This window comes from Neoarius graeffei, chromosome 5 (assembly GCF_027579695.1).
Source record: "Neoarius graeffei isolate fNeoGra1 chromosome 5, fNeoGra1.pri, whole genome shotgun sequence".
NCBI classification, from domain to species: Eukaryota; Metazoa; Chordata; class Actinopteri; order Siluriformes; family Ariidae; genus Neoarius; species Neoarius graeffei.
The window spans coordinates 33,970,482-33,985,683 of record NC_083573.1 but is presented as its reverse complement, the minus strand read 5'-3'; the positions used below and the strand labels follow the sequence as shown (position 1 = coordinate 33,985,683).

General features: G+C 41.9%; 1 long non-coding RNA gene across 1 annotated transcript; it reads right to left on the bottom strand.

The window, feature by feature from the left end:
• Positions 1-9,932: 9,932 nt before the first annotated feature.
• On the bottom strand, positions 9,933-10,234 carry LOC132885958 (uncharacterized). The gene is made up of 3 exons (XR_009654648.1): positions 10,200-10,234; positions 10,069-10,113; positions 9,933-9,973 (listed from the first exon to the last, which is right to left on the bottom strand). It is a non-coding gene; the product is annotated as an uncharacterized LOC132885958 (long non-coding RNA).
• Between the last annotated feature and the right edge of the window lie 4,968 nt (positions 10,235-15,202).

Here is a 15,202-nt window from a genome sequence, read left to right as displayed (position 1 = left end):
ATAATCCGGGACAGAACAGTACCGTCGTGTGTGTGTGTGTATTATTTACCAGCTGGGGGGGGGTCCGTATCGTGAAATACCATGACCGAGGTCTTGAAAATACTGACCGAGGCCTCTGGGCCGAGGTCACAGTATTTCACAATACGGACTGACCTTAAGCTGGGAAATAATATATTTATTTTTTCATCTCATCTCATTATCTCTAGACGCTTTATCCTGTTCTACAGGGTCGCAGGCAAGCTGGAGCCTATCCCAGCTGACTACAAAGTTCGAAAATGTAAATTTAATAGCTTCATGAAAGTGCGCTGATGGTTACCATGGAAACCCCGTGTCTCCTGCACTGCGTTCCTCCCCCGAGTCACGCATGCACTCATTTGCTTTTGTGTTCTTGGTCTCAGAGCCGCGCGCACCAAACAGAGACAGAATCAGCGTTTAACATAATTAACAATGCACTTTTAACGGAGACATTTTAATGTTATTCTTTACTTTTTATCCAGTTGAATATTTAGCGTACCAATGTATTTTCAGCTCTTAAAAATGACCGAGGTCCGGACCGCGGGGGCCTCAGAGCTGGCTGCGGCCATGGAGATGAACAAGACGCTAATAGGAAGATAAGACAGTTCAATGACAAATGGAAGTTCAGGTGAGACTGGCTAGTTCATAGAAAAACCAAAAATACCATGTACTGTGAAGACTGTAGAAAGTCTGGCAAAGACGGGCACCAGTAATTTTAAACTCGAAACTATAAAGGACCACGAAAAGTCAAATGCACACATCGGTACTATAACATCAAAACAGGCGAAGACAGCTGGTCACTACAGGACAGCATTGCTTTCAGTCCCTGGCTGTCATGAAGTCGGCTGAGCTGGAGAGGCTGGAGCTGCTGTTTAGAAACGTTCATGCGATTGGAAAGAAGTTGATCTCACCCCAGCTATCAACTTATGGCCTGCTGGAAGCCTCAGGTCACGAAGACCATTTTTCATGGACCATTCAGACTTATCTGATGATGAATGTAATGAGGACATTTAATGTCTCTCTCTACACATGTTCACACACACACACACACACACACAATTGGTAGATAATACATAATATACATAATAATACTTGATAATACACATAATACTTGCATATCAAAACATCAAATGTTTTTCAATGATAAATGTTTTGAATTGGACTTTTAATATTAGAATCAGTTCAGTTGTACTGAATGTTATTTTTCATATCATACGATATTTCATATTGTAAGGGGCTTGAATTTGAGTTCAATAAACAGAATACTCTGTTTATATTTTTGTCTGAATTGGTTGCATGTTTTCATATATGGAGCTACCTTAACAGCACTGAATACTTGAGTGCTATTGTAGAGATACATTATACGCTGCCATTCATAATTAAATCTAGATCTTCCGAACTTTAACATATCATGGTGAATAAAAAACTTCGATTTCCTGGCAACAAAATTGTGGCTAGTGAAAAGGCTGAATGGCTAGTGACTCAGGAAAACCACTAGCCACAGTGGCCGGTGAGCAAAAAAGTGAATGTAAAGCCATATATATATATATATATATATATATATATATATATATATATATATATACTGTGTGTGTATATATAATATTCAAATTTTCATAACCTTTCTGACCCATCTTTACCAAGGATGCCAGTACTTCTGAATCTGACTGCATGCACGTAGTATAATTGATACCGATAATGTTTTTTTCACTGAAATGAATGAGCTGTGATGCGTTTTCGTTCCTTCAGCTGAGCGAGCGCTGGAAAGCGTCCCAGCTGTTGAGACAGCTGCAGTTGGGGACAGCAGTCCAGTTGTGGTTCCAGTTTCAGCTGCAAAAGAACTTCCAGCTACAACTGATGCAGTGCCTCCTACAGCTGTGTCACCTGTGAGTGAAGTTCAGCCAGACAAGGACGCAACAGTAAGAACAAAACACGAGTAATGAGTCATAATAATAATAATAATAATAATAATAGAAGAAGAAGAAGAAGAAGAGGAAGAGGAATGAGTTCCTCTGTGTCCAGGATGGACCCACATCACCATCTGCTGGGAAAAGGCTGACCATCTACATGTTGGAATCATGTCCTGTAGATGAACAAGTCCAGATGGCGCGGAGTTTCACACTCATACACGCATAAAAAACACACACCAACATCTGGCTCATACACACTCCTGCTCTGCAGCTCAGCGTATAATCCACTGTTTGTTTTTGTTTTTTTTGTGGCCACTGCCTCAAAGAGGCGAAGCGAGGCAGTAGCCACTATGTCATCGTGTTGTAAGAATGAGTGTAACAATAGTGAGACTTCGTAACCAATCAGCACTTATCCTGATCAAGTTCGATTACCCGTTCTACTTCTTGATAGACTTCAGAACCAATCAGAACCAGAAATGGAATAAGAGAAACCTTGTTATAACTTCGTAGTGTTGTAAGATAATGGGCAGATAAAAAGATAAACGAAATTCACCTCGTGGTTCACCAAGGCTACTGATTCGATATCGAGTAAGGGGTGTTCATTTGAAGAAAATTTACCTTTTTGATTATCATGGCTTTTGTTTGGTCCTTCTGAAAGGTCAAATGAAAGGTTTTGAAAGTTTTTTTTTTTAGCTTTTTGGCAGATAGCTTGAGAAGCCGATATCAAACTTCTGCTATTGGCTTTAATTTTTTAATTGTATTTTTTATTTCAGAGTCTTTACACTCCACTTGTGAAACAAAATGTGCTCATTAGTTCTAAATAATGCTTCAAAGACAATTCATGAACAAGTGCTTTCGTACTATTTTGAAAATGGATCGAGTTCACAGCACTGCATTTAGAACAAAATACACTAAACAAAACATGGTAACCAAAACACTCCAAGCCCTGATGCTGCTCACAGCTTGGTGATGCTTGCAAGAGATGAGGCGAGTAGAATTGATAACATGTGTATATATGCTATATTTACTGTATGGACATGGGATCAGAAAACTATTTTATTTATAAACAGTAGCCACATGGACCCATAGGGTACCTTTTTTTTCTCCCCCATTATGGTTTGCGATGTGTTTCCTTGTCGAGATCGAAAACTTCTCCAAGCACCTGCTTTCAACTCGTCTTGCTTTTGTTCCTCAATAATCGAGAATAGAAAGAGTCTGGCGCCTGAACCCCGCCCATGTTACATGATTGGATGGCTGAGACCATTCACTCGATTTCTGTTCTCTCACACCTCACTCACTCTCTCTGTCTGTCTGCAGATGATCACTTGTTGTCTCTTGTTGAGAAAATCCACCCGAACTTGGCAAATAAGATCACCTGGATGCAGGCCCGGCGCCAGGAACAGTTTACTAAGGGGGCAATTAGAAATTGCAAGGGGGCAAATATTTTTTCATATAGTGTGTAGTAGTGATGGCGGTCTGACAACGTGTTTCAAACAATTAACTGCGCCAACCACAAAACCACGGCCCCGAAGATTGCTTTAGTCTGGGAAAATCATGTGGCATATTACCAGGGTAGTTGCGCTTTATCAACTCCCGTGCCCACCTGTTAACCCTCCCCTCTAATTTTCTCACAGACACGCGGTACAACCGGAAAGATACCAAACATAAAACAACACACACAAACCTACAGGCAAGTCCTTTACATTTAAAATACATACAAATAGCTCCGCGGCATGAAAACAAAACGTCAATGCAAGTCTAAGGTACTTGGCTCGGCGGCCAAAATCATAATTTTAAAAAAAATCAACAGACCCCGCGGCTGCACCAGTAATAGCCTTCCTGACTCGCACCGAGTCAACGCTAACCACTTAATCCGCGATCCCAGTTTAGGCGTGTAGGGGACTAAACACTCTGAAGTGATGAATTTTCACCCCCGCTGCATGGGGGTGACGTCAACGACACATATTCTTACGCTATTTGCGCACAAAGCGGACCATATATGAACACATACACCAACATAAACGGAGATAAACTTAGCCTACAAAGAAAGAAAATGGATTCACAATATTGTGATTGAATTCGTTTAATTCGGAGGGGGAAAGACTACTCCCGTAAATTGACTGCATATTGCAGGATATTGCAGAGACAGTGCACTTGTAAGTGTACATGTAAAACACCCGCCCGCACGACCCTTGTCCTTATCACAGGTCTGTGTGTGCGCGGTTTTGTCAGCATTTCACACATACACCCACAATAACTAGTAGTCCCCAGTAGTTAGGATTGATACATATGTCTAAAACAGGGTTAATATTAAATTCAGGCTTTTTGAAATAATCCTACCTTAATACAGTTGAATTCTACGATTGCAACGTAAGAATCATAACAACCAATCAGATTGGTTCTACCATGCCAGTTTTAGTAGTGATTTATGTGAAATGTATTTTTGTGCAATGCGCAACCACTTAATATTTCGTATTTGAAAATGCAAATTATTAATACGTCTATAATACATTATATTTTCATAAGAAAACAATTAAGTGATCTGAGTCTCCGTTGAGGGGGCGGGGCTGTAGCCACGAGGGGGCGACGCCCCCTTTCGCCCCCCCATGGCGCCGGGCCTGCCTGGATGCTTGCAGGGAACCAGAAGAATTACGAAATCACACCGGCGCGGGAACCGGGGGTGCGGGGGGTGCGGCAGCACCCCCTGGTGGTGGACCCTCAAAACTGACATGAACATAAAACAAAACTTACGTGAAAATATATTTGTTTATTTGTTTTCATTTGGCTCTGCTGATTTTATATGTCATGTTTTAGATGTAGGATGATGAGGGCTACATTTTAGTTATTTAAAAAAGGATTTAATTAAAACTTATAACTTAATATGTAGCCTAGTGGACCATCAGAATTTTTTTTGTCGTGACGTTGACGTTCAGCTTTTCAGCACGCGAAATTACAACAGGAAGCGAGTACGAGTCGACTGTCTGGAGAGAAGAGTAAGAGTTAGTTAGTTAGTTAGTTAGTTAGTTAGTTAGTTGATACTTAATAGTTACTATGTCTCAGAAGAGAACCGTGTGGATTTAAGTGGAATAATTGCGAGAAGTCATATGATCAAGACAGCGTTTTAAGGTAAGGCCATTTGGTTATTAATTTTGCCCGCTGTGTCATGTTCACTTGAGCCTATTTGGTATGCCTTGAACAAGTGCAGGTGTTGCTAGCATCGTGCTTTGAAGTTGACTCAGATGTAACTACAGTCTTAAAAAATGTTCGTTTAAAACGGTGTGTCCATGCTCATCATGTTTTACTTTTCTTAATGGAGAGTGTGAAATACCGCTGCATCACTTTTATGAGTGATTTTTGCAATAGAACACTAAGTTAGTGTCACTAACCCATAGTAGTAGGATGAGTGGGTTCATGGATTTCGGTCTGTTGATTGAGAGAACCATGGTGCTTGTGTTGTTCCAGCGAGAGTGTTGTTCTGTTTCGTGTGTGTGTGTGTGTGTGTGTGTGTGTGTGTGTGTGTGTGTGCGACTAACTACTGTATTTGAAATGCACACTCGCTTGACTGGATCTGGGTATGTAAGGCTGTAATCGGGTGGAATCCGCGTCTCCTTCAGTTTATCTAGAGCAGATGTAAAACCTGCGACTGTTAAACCACAGCTGTGCGCTTCTGCTTCTAAAATAACCTGTCCTTCGTAATCATGTTAACTGAGAATTGTCATTGACAGACAGGCTTCAGATTCTTCCGTCATCACTCAAAAAAAAAAAAAAACCAACGTCGTTTTTAACGGATTAGGCCTATAAGTAGTAGGCAGTTTAACGAAATATTGCAATTGCAAGCTTAAAAGGATTTCAGACGCCTGATTGGTTAAAATGCAGGAAATTGCATCTAATGGCCCTTTTCCACTAAGGAGTCCGTGTAGAACACTGTCATGTCAGTTCCGATCTTCGAGCCAGCGCACGTCAAAATTAATAAAGCTTATTATCTGTTCAGCACAGGGGCCACAACAGGGGCCAGGAGCAATTTTACAGGGGCACTGGCCCCCCCGGCCCCCGTTTAAAACCGCCTATGCATGAAAGTGAAACTTAATTTATATCAATGTGCGTAGGCTACGTCCTGTTTTATGTACAACAGGATATAAAAATGCATGCAACAATGCACCTCTCCTAATGTTTGTCAAGCTATCTAATGAGGCATAACTTTTAACATTTATAAGGAACAGAACACACTTGAACAAGTTCTTAGAAACATTTTATGATTTATTTATAATTTATAATTGTGGCCTATATTCCGCCTGCGGCGCAGACACCTGTACATGGAAACAGAAAAACATAACCAAAATTAATTTGATGCAGCATTGATAAAGAAAGTCAGCAGTAGGCTATGGGTTTCTAAATGCCACCCTACCTCACGTCTCCTCATCCCTCCCTCTCTCTCTGGCGCATACTTAAGCCACTTCTTGATTGCGTCACTAAAAGTAGCGTGTGTGCTCCCTGGCAGCTGCTTTTGTAGAGCATCTGAAAGAAAAAGAACAAAACAACATTGAGACTTTGCATGGTGATAATTGTTAAAGTTTAAGTTGTTAAGACTATGCACGTCACACTCTAGTGGTAGGTGGCAAGTAATGGTACTAGTACAGAAAATATATGTAAAAATCAGAAACCATAGATGTGAATCTTGTGACAATTTAAACGGGATTAAAAAAAAAAAACATTTTAATTTCCCCATTGACACAAAGCGGAAATAGAAATGCCACTACCGGACCGTTCGTCACTCAGTCAGCCTCCCTGGACTTGCCTGCACACCTGCTTTTTCTGAGTAAGGCGCCTGGTGAGTTTCTTAATCCTTTTTAATCCTTTGCATCTTTCACAATATGTTTGTCATTATAATCGTAATGTTACAGTTAGTGAAGGAGTTATCAAACAACGTTTAGAAGTAGTGTGCAAGTACTTGCGACAGCTTACTATTTTACCCTCTTTTACAGCTTTGTGCACATGCATAACCTACCAAACAGGACATCATGGATCTTGGTGTCCTTAAAGGGGAATGGAAAGGACCAACACAAGTTCATATTCGTAAAGATTATAATATTTTGTCCACCAATACACGACAGTTTTTATCAGTAAACACATCGTTTTTTTTACAAATCGACACAATAGTTCGAAATATCACAGATTCAAGCACCCCGCCGAAAACCGTTCTACTCGCGAGGAAGAAGCCGGATATGACGTCAGCGCAGTAACCAGGAAAAATTCTCGGATGAATGTTTACATTCCTTTATACGCGTTGAGTTGCGGAATTGTTTTTTTTTTTGTTGTTGTAGATTCCCCTACATATTATGTGAGAATGCCGAATCGATGTGTTGCTGCAGGTTGCTGTAATATTCCTAGTCACAATGTGACACTTTTTAGGTTTCCAAAGGACTCGCATATGAGGAATCTATGGACAAAACAAGTACAACGAACCCGTGCTCAATGTAACATTCACAAAATATTATGTTAAAGGGATAGTTCGGGATTTTTGACATGAATCTGTATGGCATCCCCATCAATAGTGTCGTGCAAACACACTGACTTCCCCCTGACAGCATCCTGTGAGTCCAGTTCTTGTCCAGTTTTGGTCCAGACGAAAGTAGTCCGGCTTGTTGGGGTCACGAAAGTAAAACGTTTTTCGTCTCAAAACAGTATGTGTTCAAAAGAGTGATATATTTGCATCACAAAACCGTTGCCAAATAAAAAGTCAAACCTCGCAATCGCTTGGCACTATTTTCTCTCCCTTCTTATCACTGCGCCCTGCCGGCTTCATCCAGCTGCGGCTCCAGCTTCAAGGATAAGCTGGAGCCGCATAAGTAGGAGTCCCGGCGGGTGGTTTGTATTCGATTCGTTTATATCCCGACCTTGTCAGCTGTCAGATTTATGTTCATGGACCCGGTAAGCTGGTAAATAATATATATTTATTTTTTTCTTTACCAAATTCTAACAGAAAACGAGAGCGCCCGAAGCCGAGCCGCCTCACGGCTGTAATGCAAATTGCTTTCCTCCTCAGTATACAAGTGCGCTTCCATGTCAGGGAAAAAGAAACTACCACTGCTGCCTATGTAGTGCCCTATTTATACAAATAGGAGTCATTCAGGATTCAGCCATGACACGGAGCAAAAACATGGCTGAAAGGACATTGCATGGACTGCATGGAGCAAAAATCATCATCAGACACTTCGAGTTCTGTATCTGGCACATATGGTTCAAATCAATATGGTTGAATATCTCTAGGTTGAACCTGTGAAAGTTCTCTTTCTTCTAACCCATTATCATCAGATAATTCTTCTGAAAATTCGGACAAATCCACGCTAATTTCACTGACATCCGAGTCAGACATTGCTTTTCCTTGTTGTTTACACGGAGTGGATTACTGCACTGACGTCACAATATGGCGCCCAGATTATCGTATGGCAGCAAAAAAAAACGAACTGGGATAGCGATTACTGCCGATGTTATTGTTAAATATCTTGGATTTTGTGATTTGGATACTAGCTTGCCGTATATCAAAAGAAAGCAAATTTTATGCTAGATCGCGATATGGAAACAGTTTTAGGACAAATTTTAATGTCCATTCCCCTTTAAACGCAGTTTTTTCCCCCTTTCCAGCCCAGTTAAATTGGCTGGCCAAGCTGTTGACCAGGAGGCTACGCAGCATCCGCCTCACTGTGACCCCTACGTCGGTTCCTCCACAAAGGGCTAAGGTAGACACCTGATAGAATAAAATGTAGCATGAAGACAATAATGAGAAAGTATTCAGTGTTTATCATTGTTTCATTGATTCACAATGATATTAAGTATTTGTGTTTCTTTTTGCAGGTGTTGCAGATGACTGGAAAGGAAAGGTAAGACTCAATAAGTACCATTAGCTGCTTTTGTTTGGCATCTTCCTTCACCAGGGCCTCTGCTGCCAAAAACTCCTCCATGGTGGAGAGTGGGAGCTTGATTAGGGGCGATGTCTGGGGTGTGTCTTGTCTCCCCATCTCTCTCCTTAGGGCCCTGACCTCTTGCGCCAGCCTTCCTACTTCCCCCTTCAGCTCCCTGTTTTCCTCCCTCAGCTGGCCAAGGAGAGCGATGACTGTGCTGATGCCCATGTCTGTTAAGTAACACCAAACATTAGGACTTTTATTTCATATTGCTGGTCATTTTTGAACAGTGATTACAGTTGATGACTCACCACGCAGCAACTGATTGTTCCCCTGTTGCGATGGCAGAGGTGTGGCTGAAATATCAGAGAGTACAATTTGGTTCACTTCAAGGTGCGCCTTAATTTAATTTCTGTTCTAAATTCACAATTTTCATATTGATTGATTGATTTCCTCTTTGACTTACCATGGAAGCGGTGACGTGGCTGGGGTGAATCTGAAAAATTGTATAGTCAGTTGATCAAAATGCATCTACATAGATATTTGTTTGTTGTTTTGTTGTTTTTTTTGTCGTTTTTGGCATAAATAAAGGCAATGCATAGTTACCATGGGTTAGTGGCTGGCTGTGAAGGAAAGGGCCTGGCGGGGTTTCTGAAGACGGTGAATCTGAAAAATAGTAAGCAGTCAGTTTTCCTCCCTCAGCTGGCCAAGGAGAGCTGTTAAGTAACACCAAACATTAGGACTTTTATTTCACATTGCTGGTCATTTATGACCAGTGATTACAGTTGTGGACTCACCACGCAGCAACTGATTGTTCCCCTGTTGCGATGGCAGAGGTGTGGCTGAAATATCAGAGAGTACAATTTAGTTCACTTCAAGGTGCACCTTAATTTAATTTCTGTTCTAAATTCACAATTTTCATATTGATTGATTGATTTCCTCTTTGACTTACCATGGAAGCGGTGACGTGGCTGGGGTGAATCTGAAAAATTGTATAGTCAGTTGATCAAAACGCATCTAAATACATATTTGTTTGTTGTTTTGTTTTTTTAGTCGTTTATGGCATAAATCAAGGCAATGCATAGTTACCATGGGTTAGTGACTGGCTGTGAAGGAAAGGGCCTGGCGGGGTTTCTGACGACGGTGAATCTGAAAAATAGTAAGCAGTCAGTTGATCAAAACATATCTTCACTTACTCATTGGTATTTTAATTTCTGGCATAAATAAAGGAAATGCATAGTTACCATGAGTTAATGGCTGGCTGTGAAGAAACAGGCCTGGCTGGGTGTCTGAAGACGGAAATGAAAGCATTATTATTTCAGACAACTTCTAGGTCTTTAGTAGAACAACAACAACAAGTGGTACAGATAGTCACCTTCATTAAGGGAGGGGAATTGCCACTCGCTGTCCAACTGAGTGGCGTCAATAGATGGTGGCCTCCTCCCCCTACGGCTTGGTCCTGCCTCCTCCTCGCTGTCCTCCTCCAAATACCTTTTGTTTGGTCTTAAAAACAAACCCAGGACCTTACTGACACAGCTCAAAACACAAACGAAACCGTAATTGAACTTATAACTGCAAGTTGTGATTTAAAAAAGAAAACACTTTTACCGTCTCTTCCTTGGCCCCATCTCAGCATCATCCGATTGCAGGTCTGCTGTAAGGCAGCCTTCCTCAAGCGATCGGGTCAGGTAACGTCTTGCTTTGGCAAAGGTGCCTGAAAGGGAAGGCAGTCTTAATGAAATTGGCTTAATGCAGTATTGAAGTATTGTCATTGGTTTAATGAAGTAGCTATGCAGCTCACCACAGGTTGCCAGCACCCTTATTTTTTGATGGAATCGCCATCCTTGTCCCGGGGGGGGGTGCAGTTCATGGCAGCCTTCACAGCTTTGTTTCCGCCAAAGGGTGGCCAGTAGCATCCCACTTCTCCGTCAACATCTACCACCCAGCTGGACGACACAACTGCTGCACTCCGGTCTTGGAATTCCACAACGTTCCAAATCTGTGCCATCTATAATAAAAAAAATAAAAAAAGTACTCCATGGAAAGGATAGTTAGTGCCTGCCATCCAGCTGGAGTACTCCAACTGTCCAGATTCCTTCTAATATGCATAAGTAAAGATGTGTTTCTTTGTGTGTGTGTGTGTGTGTGTGTGTGTGTGTGTGTGTGTGTGTGTGTGTGTGATTTTCTTCCCATATAGGTTTACGAATGGTGACGAAGAGGGATTGCCACAAAGGTCTCTCCATCTGGGAACAACACACATTTGCCCTGGACAACCTCAAGCCGGTCAACGTTAAGGCAGCTGTCTATGCCAAATACTCTGTAGCAGCCAATGCTTGTGGAGGGGCAAGGATAATGGAAATATGACTCCCTCCTCTTGAATTTCATGTAAACCACAAAGACAGAGTCACCATGTTTAATTATGTTTTTCACCATTACGATTTCATTTTTAATCACTAGGCAATCATCGCCTTGCTTTGAAGAAAAACAGAAATCATTGAAATGCACTTTTTTAAATTGCTGGCCAGAACTTAAGTGTTGGGGTAATGGGCCCTCCTGGTGTGGGTGTAACAACTGTGGTTGTGTAGGTGGTGGTGGAAATAAACAAACTGGCTCCTCTGAAAGGCGTTTGACAACCTGTTGTAAAGGTTGAGATGGCTTGCGTAGCATTTTTTTTTAGTTTACCCAAATAATTCTCGTAAGGAAAGGATGAGATGTTGTCTAGGGAACCATACTGCTGGTACTCATGTGTCAGATGTATTGTTTGATGTACGCTAAACACAATCTCGTCTTTACCATACACCTCTCCAAAATGCTTTACAAAAGCCATTAACAATTTTTCGGAAAAACAAACCATACTTTCAGAAATGTTTGGTGTGAGTAGCAAAAACATGGCCACAGAAAACAACATGAAGTTTTCATAGAGATCTTGTGGAAGAATGTCCCTCAGAACTAATGGCCCACTGTAAATCATAAATTGGCGCAGCTCTGCCGCTTTCCACCTATCAGTTTCGGCGAGTTCACGGGGTTTCCGTGCAAATTCAGCTGGAGTATAGGGACGAAGCTGTATTAACTTTTCGGAGATGGCTTTAATGGCTCTTGTAGGCTGCCTTGTAGAGTTTTTCCCCCTCATCCAAAAATGTATCAACTTTTTCATAATGCCAAGGCAACATAAATGCATATAATCTATTGGGAAGGCAGACACCATTTTCACCAGACCCGTCAGAGGACTTCTGTTGATGTGGTGGTCCTCATCTACCATATTTTCAAACTCCTCGTCTGACCTTAACCTAACATCAGTCTCAGGATACGTCATTTTTTTCTGCCAAATACCAGTCTGATGGCATTTATCGCATCCGGAGTACCCATTATGGCATTTAATTTGTTTTACAAATGCTCGAGCAGGAGCATCACAAATGAAGGATGAAATGGCCACCCTCAGCTTTCTACCTCCAAATGTTACCCCATTGCAAAGCAGATCAGAGAGGTCTTTAACAAACTGCGTCAGATAATCAAACACATTGGAGGGTTTTCCAGGGCCTCAAAAGATGCCAACTAAAAACGGTGTTCTGGTGTAATCACAATCAATCAGTGCCAAAATAGGCCAAAACTGAAGCCTGGTGCTTTTGAAAATAGGGAGACCATTGATGTTAAATTGAACTCATTGTTTGAATAACATCTGGTAAATGGATGGTGCTTAATTTGGACAAAATTCCCTTTGCCAAGCCAAAATGGAAGTATTCCCCATTACCTACGGTCTGTAATGGTACTGCAGGCTTAGTGCCCAATAAGGTCCTAGCATCCTTGGGCAGTTCAGGGTGGCTTGTTCTCAAAATGGTCAACAGAGCAGTAATGGCAATCAAAGGCACAGAGAATGATGCAGCCCAGTGTTTTAATTTTTGGTGAAGCCCTGACTCTTCAAAAGAGTCACCATCAATATGACTGTCACTGTCACCCTCTGAAGACATGCTACTGCTGTCAGACTCTGCATCACTGCACCCTCCCAACTCAACAGAATCCCCACCATCCTCATCTAAACCCATTGATGATGCAGGCCTGGGTGATGCAATTGAAGGAGAGACTTGAACAGCAGGATTACCCAGAGCTGACTCAAAATCGGACAGAATCTGCCTTTCTGACATTTCAGTAGCTGTCACAACACGTCTTCTTTTTGACCAATAAGAAGCCATGTTCTCTCCCCTAAAGAAATAAATGTCTGCAGTACCTTTTGAGGGAATGACTGGGTAGTGGTCTTCAGGTTCCATTGAGGTAAACATGGGGGGAACAAAGACAACAACATTTACGTCATTACATTTGAAATAACCTTACACACACACACACACACACACACACACAGTTCAAACAATTGTTTTATAGAAAGTTCTGTTTTAATACCAACAATGTTTTAACAATGTCTGGAGTCATGTTCTAATGGCTGCGACCCATACTGCCCTACAAAAGCCAAAAGACCTTAATATCACTTAAGGTCAACATGAGTTATTGCCATTTTTGGAACAGAGGACATCAGTTGTATCATGTGATGAATTATTTCGAGTCATTTCTGTTTTTTTCTGGTAACAATAAGACGTCGTTTTTACCGTAACTTCCAAAAGCAAAGGGAAAACCAAGGCAGAAGCCTGTAATGAGTCTGATGAGTTAAGGTCTTTTGGCTTTGTAGGGCAGTATAGGCCTACAGCGTTACAAAGCCCAGCCCCCTCAAGCCGGGTATAGCTACCGGTTATAACCACGGCCTATATACTCGATTGAAATGCTTTGTTTTCACTCCATCAAGACCACTACTTTGACTAGTTTTCGACTAAACAATGCATCTGCATGTTTATTGTATTAGTTGAGGGAATATAAGCAATTTCGTTCGTGGTACCTCAAACAAAGTGGTCACTACAGAAGCGTTGGTAGCTGGATAATCTTTAAAGTTCATGGCCGCGAGGCATGACCCATGACTACACAAAAGAACAGGTCAGCTCAAAACGACATGCGACCTAGGCCTACATGCTCGATTTAAACACCAAGTTTTCAAATCAAATCAAATCAAGTTTATTTGTACAGCGCTTTTAACAATAAATATTGTCGCAAAGCAGCTTTACAGAATTTGAACGACTTAAAACATGAGCTAATTTTATCCCTAATCTATCCCCAATGAGCAAGCCTGTGGCGACGGTGGCAAGGAAAAACTCCCTCAGACGACATGAGGAAGAAACCTCGAGAGGAACCAGACTCAAAAGGGAACCCATCCTCATTTGGGCAACAACAGACAGCCTGACTATAATATTAACAGTTTTAACAGGTATAACCCTCAACTGTCCTCATGGGGCCGTCCTTCACAGGAGTGGGGCGATAAAACTCCGCCCAGACACAGGGCACCAGGATGGATCAAGCAGGTCCGAGGGGCAGAAGAGGCCAGCATCTCAATCCCAGGATCAACATGTAGCTCAGAGGGACAGATGGGGGGGGGAGAGAGAGAAAGAAAACACGTTGTTAGGTATGCCCTAAAAATGACAAGTATTAAATCTGTGTGGTAGGCTCGCAGAGACGAGAGTCTTTACATCAGGCATAACACACAATGGCATGTTAATATGGTAAAAAATATATCATGACCTGCTCTGGCTGGATGCTTGATTGGGTGATGGGAGCACACTCCTCAGCAATGATGAGATGCAGATGGGACCCTTAGGGCTGGCCAAGACAATTCAGTTACATTTCACCAGGTCTGGGACATGCGACAGAATGTCTGACGGCCGATTCCCTGCAGGCTACGATAGCCGGTCGAGGTCCCCACCGTCTCCACCATGCAGTTTTCACACCAACGCTAAGTTTTCACTCCAACAAGACAACTACTTCGACTCGTTTTTCGATTGAATAATGCATCTGCATGTTTATTGTTTCAAATGGACACACACACACACACACACGCACGCGTGCGCACACACACGCACACACACACACAGTTCAAACAATTGTTTTATAGAAAGTTCTGTTTTAATACCAACAATGTTTTAACAATGTCTGGAGTCCTGTTCTAATGGCTGCGACCCATAGCGTTACAAAGCCCAACCCCCTCAAGCCGGGTATAGAGCTACCGGTTAACCACGGCCTATATACTCGATTGAAATGCTTTGTTTTCACTCCATCAAGACAACTACTTTGACTAGTTTTCGACTAAACAATGCATCTGCATGTTTATTGTATTAGTTGAGGGAATATAAGCAATTTCGTTCGTGGTACCTCAAACAAAGTGGTCACTACAGAAGTGTTGGTAGCCTGGATAATCTTAAGTTCATGGCCGCGAGGCGCGACCCATGGCTACACAAAAGAACAGGTCAGCTCGAAACGACATGCGACCTAGGCCTACATGCTCGATTT